Here is a 10,536-nt window from a genome sequence, read left to right on the forward strand (position 1 = left end):
TGTGACAAGTTACTCACGTGATCGACTGCTTGTATGGTTGTTCGCTCAAGAAATATAAATATCTTTTTTATATTTGGTTAACTATTCTGTTTTTCGGTATTACCGAAAAAACTGAAATTCAAAACGGTAACAAAGTTTCATACCATACCAAAAATCAGAAACCAGAAAATTGGTTCGGTTTGGTTTCTATTTGGTATGGTTTTACGGTTCGGTTTTAAAATGCTTATAGTGATGAAAGAGGAATCCAGCATGTGGTACAACTCTTTCTATCCGCAAGATCCTTTGGACACCAAATGTCTCTCGCATCTACACAATGTGCTTCGTCCATGATCTCCAGTTCAAGGGTTCGATGCACATAGATTTCAGAACCTCAGTCTGGCATGTATGGACTCCGGTGAGCTGTAACTTCTTTGCCTTGCTGCTCCACCTCTGCCTCAGTTTGCATTGATGCACCCATCAGCTCATGCGTCATGGATGTCTGATTGTTATTTCTACACTCTCCGCTTTGATATGTAGGAATGGGAATGGGCCAGTCCGGACCTGGTCTCTACTGGCCTCTTTGCTCCATTCAGGGGTATGGAGCCGACCCAAATGTCCTAGACGACTAGAATTATGTCCCGTTGAGCACATAGTCCGACCCATTTTAATATTAGATTTGTGCAAAACAATGAGCATCCCTTGAATGCCCCTTGATCTGATTGGAGCTGTACTCTTACTGCAAATGGGTGAACGATTGTGTCGGCTTGGGTTGAAGATGAATACAAATCCACACTCCTGTCTCTCCTTAACGTATCCTCCTCCTCTCCTTGAGATCCAAGGGCTAAGATGTGGCCGTTATATGTCTTTAGCGTGTTCCTTGTCTTCTCACGAATCAAGCACATGAAACGACATGCAAAACAGGGATTGCACGAAGAAGTTTACATGTGTTTTCTTGTCTATCTAGGCGGGGTACGAGCGTGTATAATCTTACCGCTTCTCGGCTTTGCTACTGGTCCCTGCCCTGGTTTGTTCATTCAGTGTTTTGGCTCTAGAAATTGCATAAGTCCTTGCAATGAGATGATCCAAGAAATCAAAGTTGTTCGCCTCGACGAGACACAGTTTGATGATGAGGTCCCTCTCGTGAAATCCAACAAATCATGCTCCCAGCTCTTCCCTGTTTCACCACAGAATCAACTCCAAATATCATGAGAAGTCAACAGGAGATACAATCCACCTAAAAACCATGCAAAACAGAAAACAAAGAAAAAGAAACTAAATGGTAATTGTTAATAAGACCAGCCGAGATAAATCTCGAGAATATTAGGGTTAAACTCAAGGAAAATTGTGTGTAACATAAACCAATAGGCTATCGTAGACGATGTGCTACACTAGGGCTCGGATGAGGTACACACTAATGCCCTATGTTCCAACGTACTACACACCACGTGCTGAGCTCCAACATGGTGCACATTGCATTCCAGTGCACTCCGACTGAGGAGCAGGTACACATCATTGCTGACCTTTCTTCTCTACTCTACTCCCCGGAGAAAGGAGTGGATACCTTCCCTTCATCAAATGTATATAAGTTTTTATATGTTAGGGTTAGTGTTACAAACTGCTATGTTGGTGTCTAGACGATATGATTTTGTAGATGAAAATTTGTATGTTAGGGTTACCTTTCCAAATTTTAGGGTTAGTGTCTAAAGGATGTGATCTTGTAGATGAAATTTTGCATGTTAGGTTTAGTGTTTATAGGATGTTAGAGTTAGTGTTACTAGATAGTACGTATATATGTAAGAAATGGTTTTGTTGTGGTATTTTAGAAATATTTCTCACATATAGTCGATGGATATGGAGTTTTGTGGTTTTCTCCAAGTTGCGAGTCATCCCACCAATGCATCACGGGCCAATGTTCTTTCTCAATGAGTACTACCCACAAAGAACCTATGTGAGCCCCCCGCAAAAAAAAAAGAACCTATGTGAGCTACATGTTTGATACGGTTTGTAACAGACAACCAGCACAAGACGCAAAGAGACAACCAACACAAGATGCAAAGAGGCAACCAACACAAGATGCAAAGAGACAACCAGCACAAGATGCAAAGAGGCAACCAACACAAGACGCAAAGAGGCAACACTCAATAACTTGCACCTCCCTTTGAAAACAAAACTCTGAGTATACGTGCACATTTCTTGATCAATTCGACTGGAGCAGTATACAAAATCAATACTATACATGACATGCATGTTGTGTCGAAAGGAAAATCAATATGACAACAATAGCATGTAACAGCCGATATCTTTATTTTAGCCCACTATATCAGGATCTTACAGACAACCAACACAAGAGTACGCAAAGAGGCAACGTTCAATAACTTGAACCTCCCTTTGAAAACAAAACTCAGAGTGATTGTGCACATTTCTTGATCAATTCGATTGGAGCAGTATACAAAATCAATACGATACATGACATGTTGTGCCAAAAGGAAAAACAATATATGACAACAATAGTATGTAACAGCCGAGATCTTTATTCTAGCCCACTATATCAGGATCATACAGGCGGTGCGGTTTTTGCAAAAGATGCCCGGGTTCATGAATCGGGTGCTCTAGGGTTGCTCCTGTAGCTAAGGAAGGTAAGACAGTTCCACAGTCGCTTCCCTAGCTGCCGCAGCATGAGTTGGACCAGTCCGGAGCGCATAGACGCCATTTATTGCGGGGAGGATCATGAATCTTGCGCGGAGGGTAGCTCTTGGAACTGAGCATCTAGTTTCCGTAAACCTCTCTGTTGGGAGAATGATCCTGTAGCAAAGGATCTGAAAGTGCAACGCCACAGAGTATGTTAGGGTGCTAATATGATCAGTAGCAAGAAGATGTGCATAACGCATGCATGCATGCTGACAGTACATAAGTACTCCCTCCATTTCTAAATATAAGTCTTTTAGAGATTTCAATATGGATTATATACGGAGCAAAATGAGTGAATCTACACACTAAACTATGTCTATATACATCCGTATGTAGTTCGTATTGAAATCTCTATAAAGACTTATATTTAGAAACGGATGGAGTAGCAAGAAGAACATGTGTGACCCCGCAAGAAGAAGTGTGTAATGCCTACATGCATGTTGAGAGGAGATATCTGGGTGCATACCTGCAGGAGCGGCCGGAGTGTCCCTGGCTTGAGAAGCAGGAGCATCATGGACAGTTCCTGGCTTGAGTAGCACCAGCTGGAATGCCATTGATTCTCACTAGCAGCTAGTTAGTCTGAGGAAAGCTTAATTAGTTGATCAATCAGTAGACCGTACTTCTGTCAAGAGGAAATTGATGTGTGATTACTGTCTCCAAACAAGCTGCTTATATATCCCAGCTTAGCGACCCGTCACAGTGAAGTGAACCAAAACCCTACAACGTGCCCTCATTGAGTCAAAACAGCGAGTGAAGAAATAAGTAAACATGGTAAAAGAGAGGAACGCAGCCGTTCAAACCGACATGCGAAGACGAAGACTATACTTGAGCACCTCAGACCACACCCGTCAAAGAATAGAAACAATACCGTACTCAGATAAAAGAATTCTGGCATAGTGCGGAGAAACACCAGGTGGAGAGAGTTCTGTTCATTGGTTGGCACTCGGGTGACCGTGCAAATTAGGAGGACAGATATCATTTTTGGAGGTGTTATTGCTCCATTCAGTTTCGTATGTCATCTGATCTTTCATACCGGATTCATATTTTAAGTTTTATGTTTGACGAGGGAGCACAACAAAAAGGGATGACCTCGTAAGAGTGGTTAAGTCCACAAGACGGAGCAAGGCTTTCAAGAGCAACTTTCACAAACCTTTTCACAAAAGCAGAAGTTCCCATGTATGTCGAAGCCCCTGGACTATATACCCTTCATTTTTAAAAAATCGTGCATGTTTCAATAAGGATTCTTTTAGGTTACAACTAGTGTTCAAATAGTTTAAGCCGAGCTATGATATAAATCTGAGTGGAACTCGAACTAGTAGGAAATACACTGAAACTATGCAAAAAAATCTGTATGAAATAATAATAAAAACATAGCAAAACTCATTGAAAGTGATATCAAACATACATAAATAGCTCGAATGAAACTTGAACCACTGTGAAATGCAAACACGTACCAAAACTTCAATGAAACCATAAGAAACTTGCATCGACAAATAAAATGGTTTCAAAAAGTTCCAAAAATTAATATCTCATTCGAGTAACAGGATATGAAAATTGTATGTTCAAAAAATCATTGAAACATGTACCAAAATTGGAAACCATGACACCACAACAGAAGACACTGAAAGTTATATGAAACTTTGCATCGATAAAATTGGTTCAGAAAGTTCAATTCTACAATCAAAATATGACAATTTTAGATTTTGTGATCATATTGAACACTGCTCTTCTTTTGGAAGATCTCGTCTAGATAAACACAATTAATGGGGAAAATGGATCTACATTGATGATTTAAACTACATGACCATTTTTAAGTTTGAACAAAAAATGTGCATGGATGAATGGATGGGAGGCAGAGAGTTGGATTGTGTGTTGGTTTCTAAAATATGGTGTTTGGACATTCCATACAAAGTAAATAAATTAAATGCATAGAGTAATGGATGGGAGGGAGAGAAGTGCATTGCGGGTTGATTTCTATAAATCCCATGATTCTAAATGTAAACAAATGCATGAAAAGGATCACATGGATCTCGAAGTGTTTGGGACCCTTAGGGCATCTACAGCCAGACTTACGAAATCCGACCCCCTAAAAGGCCCGCAGACACGCCTGATCAGTGACTGGGCATGTCTGTTTTGAGCCTCTATTTGTCCGTACATGCAGTAACACTTCTCATTTTCTTTCTCATATGTCCAGTCACTTGCACATAATTGATGGAGATAAAGAGAGAGAAGGAAAGAAAAAAGAAAGAGAAAAAGTGGTTCAGGGTGGGCCACATCCTATGTGGCAGACTGACCGGGCGCATTCAGGCACGTCCGCGAGCCCTCATATCCTCCCTATAATTGTCGTCAATATAAGGGTTCACGGACAGCCCGGACGTATAGGGATGATATGAAGGGTCCGGTTGGGTCATTTTTTTCCCTCCCTCTCGTGTCCGGTCATTGACCGGTCACGTCAGCGGACATTTGAGGAGGATTTGATGATGCTGGTTGTAGTTGCTCTTAGATAGTCCTTGGAGGCTTGGACTTTCTCATACATGTGGGAAACCTCCTTGACCTTCCGAGCCTCCTTTTCTTATATTGGTAAGATCCTTTGGACAACCAATGCCTTTGGCATCTACACGACACATTCCTCTTTCAATCTCCAATCCGAGGGGTCGATTTGCACCAATTTCAAGATCTTGGTTTGCATGTCTCAACTAAAAAAAGAATAACATGTCTCGGGTCCAGTGAGCAACAAGTTCTTTGTTACTCAATTTTGACAGGCTTTGCCGCGGGAATCAGCTCACACGTTGTGGATGTTGAATTACTATTTCAGTCCCCCTTTCTGCCAGGGAGCTTGAAACCGTCAACACATCTCTTCATCCAATGTCATATAGCCAATAGCATATAGGAGGAGATCACCGGCTAGCCATGGCATCATGCCTTTCCGCCAAAATTGTTTCATTGCATTCGGGGGTAAAGTGTAGGATGTCGTGGCATGGAAGACGGGTTCCCTGCCCCTCATCGTGTTGTGGGAGATCTTGTTGGAGCGGAACTACCTCGTCTTGAAGAAGCAGATCTCGCCAGTCTATAGCTTCATCGCTTGCATTGTTGACTAAGTCCATTGATAAGGGTGTGAGGGTGGCAAATCTTGAGATTCTGTTCTAGGACCACCTCAACGGGAGAAGCAGAACATAGGCTTGGACCCCGTTGATGTATAGTCTACTCATTGTCTTTCTAGTACTTATATCCGCACGCATACGTGGTCCTCGTGTGGTAAAGATTGTCAATACCGATGGTTAACCAATTATTAGCGAATAACCCAACACATGTAACATGTTTTTGCGTATGATTCTGTAGTAGTGAAACTATTTTGTTTTTTCATGAAAATTGAAACTGCAACATGCATTCTCATAAGGCGCACCGAGTCCTCCTATTGGGATTCTTAGCTGGTCGTTGTGTTTTTGGACGATTCATTATCTGATGCCGATGATATCATGTCCCTTGTCATAGATCTGCCCTGTTCGTGTAAAGCCCCAATGGTAAACGCTAGTAGTCGAGTGATTTTACGTGAAATTTTTAGTCGAGGGGATGTAACATCAGCAGACTAGGGAGTCTTAAGCACAGAACATAAAGACACACGATCTCTACCTAGGTTCAACCCCCGATGCGGGTAAATGCCCCACTTCCTGCCTTTCTTTTTACTTATATATGTGGAGAATATCGAGAGTTACAATGCATGGTGGGGACCCGACGAGTTATGATGATGATGGGCATTCGAGTGTGAAGCGCCGGAATTCTGCTACATGGTGTAGGTTAAATCTATGGAGAGGAAGAGCTCCCCTTCTAGGATGCCCCTAGTATCCCTTATACATCAGAAGTTATGGAAAGCTCCATGTTGGTGCGATGTGGCTTACAGGGGTAGGAGTCAGACACGGTATCAGTATGCACCACATTTGACACTTTCCTTAAATTTTGTAGAGTGTTCTCTAGTTCCCTTGATGTCGGTATGATCTTAAGACTCCTCCTTTGCAGTAGCGCTTCTCCTAATGCTGGTGCGGTATCTTTGGACCTTTGTGGGTTCCACTTGAGTGGCGATGTGAGGCAGGCCGATAGGTAATTTGACTTATATATCACCGACACTCATCCTGTCTTATGGGAGACCCTTTTGGAGCGGAACCATCATGAATTCGAGAGCCAGATCTTGCTAGTCCATAGCATCGTCGCTCTCATGGTGGCGCAAAATAATAAGCATAAACATGATATTTGATCAACCCAGTGATGCACATAGTCATACCAATAATTGTACGTCGATTTCATTGTGTCCATACATCTAAGATCCCAACACACAGTAAATCACTTGGGTAATATTCCACGTTATGCAGAATGCCCATGAACACCCAAGTAATAAATGTCAAGCTACCGAGAACTGCAATAAGAATTCGGACACATTGTTGAGAGTAAATCTATTCCACAAAACAATACCGAGATAGCTAGAAAACTCACTTTTTATCCTCAGTGAGACGAGCCAAGAAAGTATACCAAGGGGAACAAGTTCTTTAATCTTCTTTGTCACCAGGTTAATCATACTGCCCCTCTGTCTACTTCATCTAATACACACTGTTTTCTTCCTTTTTTTTTGCACAAACATTGTTCTCATTATTATCCCCTCACTGTAACTTGTCCATAATTAGACTAGTAGTGCAGAGATCCAATACACATTGACAAACCAATCTTACAATCAAAATGAACAACAGTATATGAAATTTGCCTAGAAAAATATTTGAAATTATTCAACTCATGACAAAATATCCATCACAAAACCACATAGATAATCATATTCATATGTTGCAGCTCACATAATGTATACATAAAAAAACATACAAAGAGAGATTTATACATATTTAGTACTATAAACCCATAGTCCGGGAGGTGGGACCACTCGAACCTCATCAGGTACAGGGTGATGGTGATATTGCTAAAGTTGGGCAATGAATTCCTCCTTCGACTGGATGGCGAAGAAACAATATTTCTTCCATAAAAAAATCTAAAGATGTTATATATAGATGAAGGCCTCGGCCGAGAAGCATCCGAAGAAACCCTAGGGGAGGCTCGCGCCACGACGGTGCACGGACCCTTGGTGGGTCCCATCGGGATGCCCTATGGCAAGCCTTCGTGATCCTTCCTGAGAGGAGTAATCGCCCACAGGATCATGAATTTTGTGTCGAGGAAAACTGGTGGAACTGCCAAGCTTCGGCTTGACGGCCAGATCGGCCTCAACTGCACCATCAAGGCGTCCTATGTGGTTAGGACTTGGAAGGTGCTCAAGATCTGAAACTGCAACGCCACGGATTATTATCACACTGTTGGGGGCGCGAAAAGATGTGGATAATGTATGCATGCAGGCTGAGAGTAGATAAGTAGCTGATTGCATACCTTCGGGAGCGGGTGGAGTGTCCCCGACTTGATCGGCCGGAGGATCATCGGTAGGATCAGGAATCTGCTGCGGAGGGTCGCTCCTGGAACTGCTAAGAGAAGAGGGAAGATAGCTCCACAGTCGCTTCATGAGTGACTCCAGCCGGGATGCCATTGATCCTCACTAAGTCACTAGCCAGCTAGGCAAAGGACAGCTTAATTAGTTGATCACTAGTGTACCTCCTTCTGTGAAGAGGAGATTGATGCGTGGTGACTGCCTCCAAACTGCAGGTTCTTGTGTCGATACTTATAATATCCAAATCTCACCGAGCACTGCGTACGTGTGTTTAATTGTCGAGCGAAAATGACGAATAAATAAAATAATTTAAGACAGAGAATTGAAGGAGAGGAATACGCGGCCGTTCAAACCACCGTGTGAGAAGACGATGACTGCGCTTCAGATCACACCCGTCAACCAAAGAATAAAAAGACGACCATATGCACTTCAGACAAAAATTGTGGCCCTGGGCGGAGAGAAACCACGGACAGTTGATCGGGACGGATCTCGTTTTCAGATTTTGACTTTCTGGTAAAACAAAAACTGCAATGACGCGGAGCAGAAAGTGGGGACCTCATCCGAGTGGTTAAGTTCATATATAAGACAGAGTGTTGGTAATTTACATGAGTATCAGATGGAAAATTTGGGGTTTAACTCATGGTTTTACCCCTAATTTAAGTGGCAATTCAAGTTTTGGTGCCTGGTTAATTGTGTGTTCTAACGATGGCAATTCAAGGTTTGGTGCCTGCAGGTTAAACTCGTTATGTTAATCATGAGAACACAGCTGACACCTCTGAAAGACTTGTTTCTTGGTATGTTGATTTTTGTCAAAATCAGGATTGTAACATTTATAAATTTGTCCGTTTAGACGTAGATTGATTGGTGCTATGCCTGAGCAATGGGCAGAAGTTGTTGATCGGGCCAGGAACTTGCAGCTTACGGATGACCCCTGACAGTATTGCAAATCTTGATCGAACCTATATTTGCCTCTTGTGGGAAGGCTGGCTATAGATTTCTTGGAGGTCGTTATCTAAAAATCAAGTTTTCTCTACAAAATCTATGTACAGGTGGTTAGAACGAAACATCACGGGGCTGAATAACAAACTGAGTTCGGAGGCTCCTGTACCGCTCAAGATCAAAAACATTATGTGGCAATCATTCCAAAATGCTATTCAGACAAGAGACAATATGAAAGGGAAAAAAACGGCAGTGGCCGTGTAATCCTGCATGCTCCTTTTGCAATGAAGTGGAAACTGACAATCATCTTCTTCTTTTTTCTTTTACCCTGTTGCATGTTCAGTTTTGGGGTGTTTGAGCTGGTTGTTTACCTCTCAGTTTTTACATCAGCCCACTGAGACTTGGACAGTCAGGAACAAAGTGACCTTATTTTTTAAAAGATCCATATTGCCTGACTTTTCATTGATTTAGTAGAAGAGAGGGTACAAAAAAGGCTAGCTGATCAATCGATCAGGAGCGAGACTGCAAAAAACTATGGGCTTATAGAAAATTGCCCCTAGCACAAAAAATACAGAGTGGCGATCTCTCACGTCAGGTCCCTGAATGGGGGCTCAATGCATTTTGCTCCGGCGAGTGGCCATTGCTCCATGTCACTTCTGGCTGCGCCGAGGATGTCGTTGCTGCTCGGCTGCTTTCCCTTGAACGTGCAGCAGTTTCGTTCCAGCCATATGCGCCACAGGATCAGGGCCGTTAGTAACAGCGTCCCCTTCCTGTTGCCCGGCTCTGTGCTCATATTGTTCGAACTCCGCTCGAGATAGTGTACACTGTGTGTTCTTTTTTTATGTACTCCCTCCGTAAACTAATATAAGAGCGTTTAGAATACTAAAGTAGTGATCTAAATGCTCTTATATTAGTTTACAGAGAGAGTACTGGACAAGGCTGCTGAAGATCGAAGACCGTGAGAGAGTACAAGGTGAAATACAGAAGGTGATGCAGACTGCGAAAGTGCTTGCTGGCCAGAGCATGGCACGAGGAAGCGTTCTTCGCGTTGCCGATGACTGATTCTTGGTGGCTTCTCCTCATTCCCGGAACCTTGCGCGCTGTAGTTGGCTGATGTAGTTTCCCTCATTCCTTGTTATACTTTTGGAGTTTTGCCTTTGGTTTATATATATACCCCTGCGTGGGTTCTGCTATGATGCTTTTTTTAGAACTACGGTAGAAGGTTTTCGCTCGGGTGTTTTGACGGCGAGCACTCGCAGCAGGTTTACTTCTATTGCCCCAACTCGCTTTCCCCTTTCCTTGTCTCCTTAGTTTGCTTCTCAGTTGGCCTGATGTAAGAAAACAATGTTCTTTCCGTTGAGCAATTAATGGAAAGGGGTTCATCGGTTTGAAAAAAAGTAGAGGCCATCACCCACATCACTGATCCTCTTTTACCCAGGCTGATTTACAGAGAACAAATG

Source organism: Triticum urartu, chromosome 5A (genome assembly GCF_056163025.1).
Source record: "Triticum urartu cultivar PI428250 chromosome 5A, HENAU_Tu73, whole genome shotgun sequence".
Classification (NCBI taxonomy): Eukaryota; Viridiplantae; Streptophyta; class Magnoliopsida; order Poales; family Poaceae; genus Triticum; species Triticum urartu.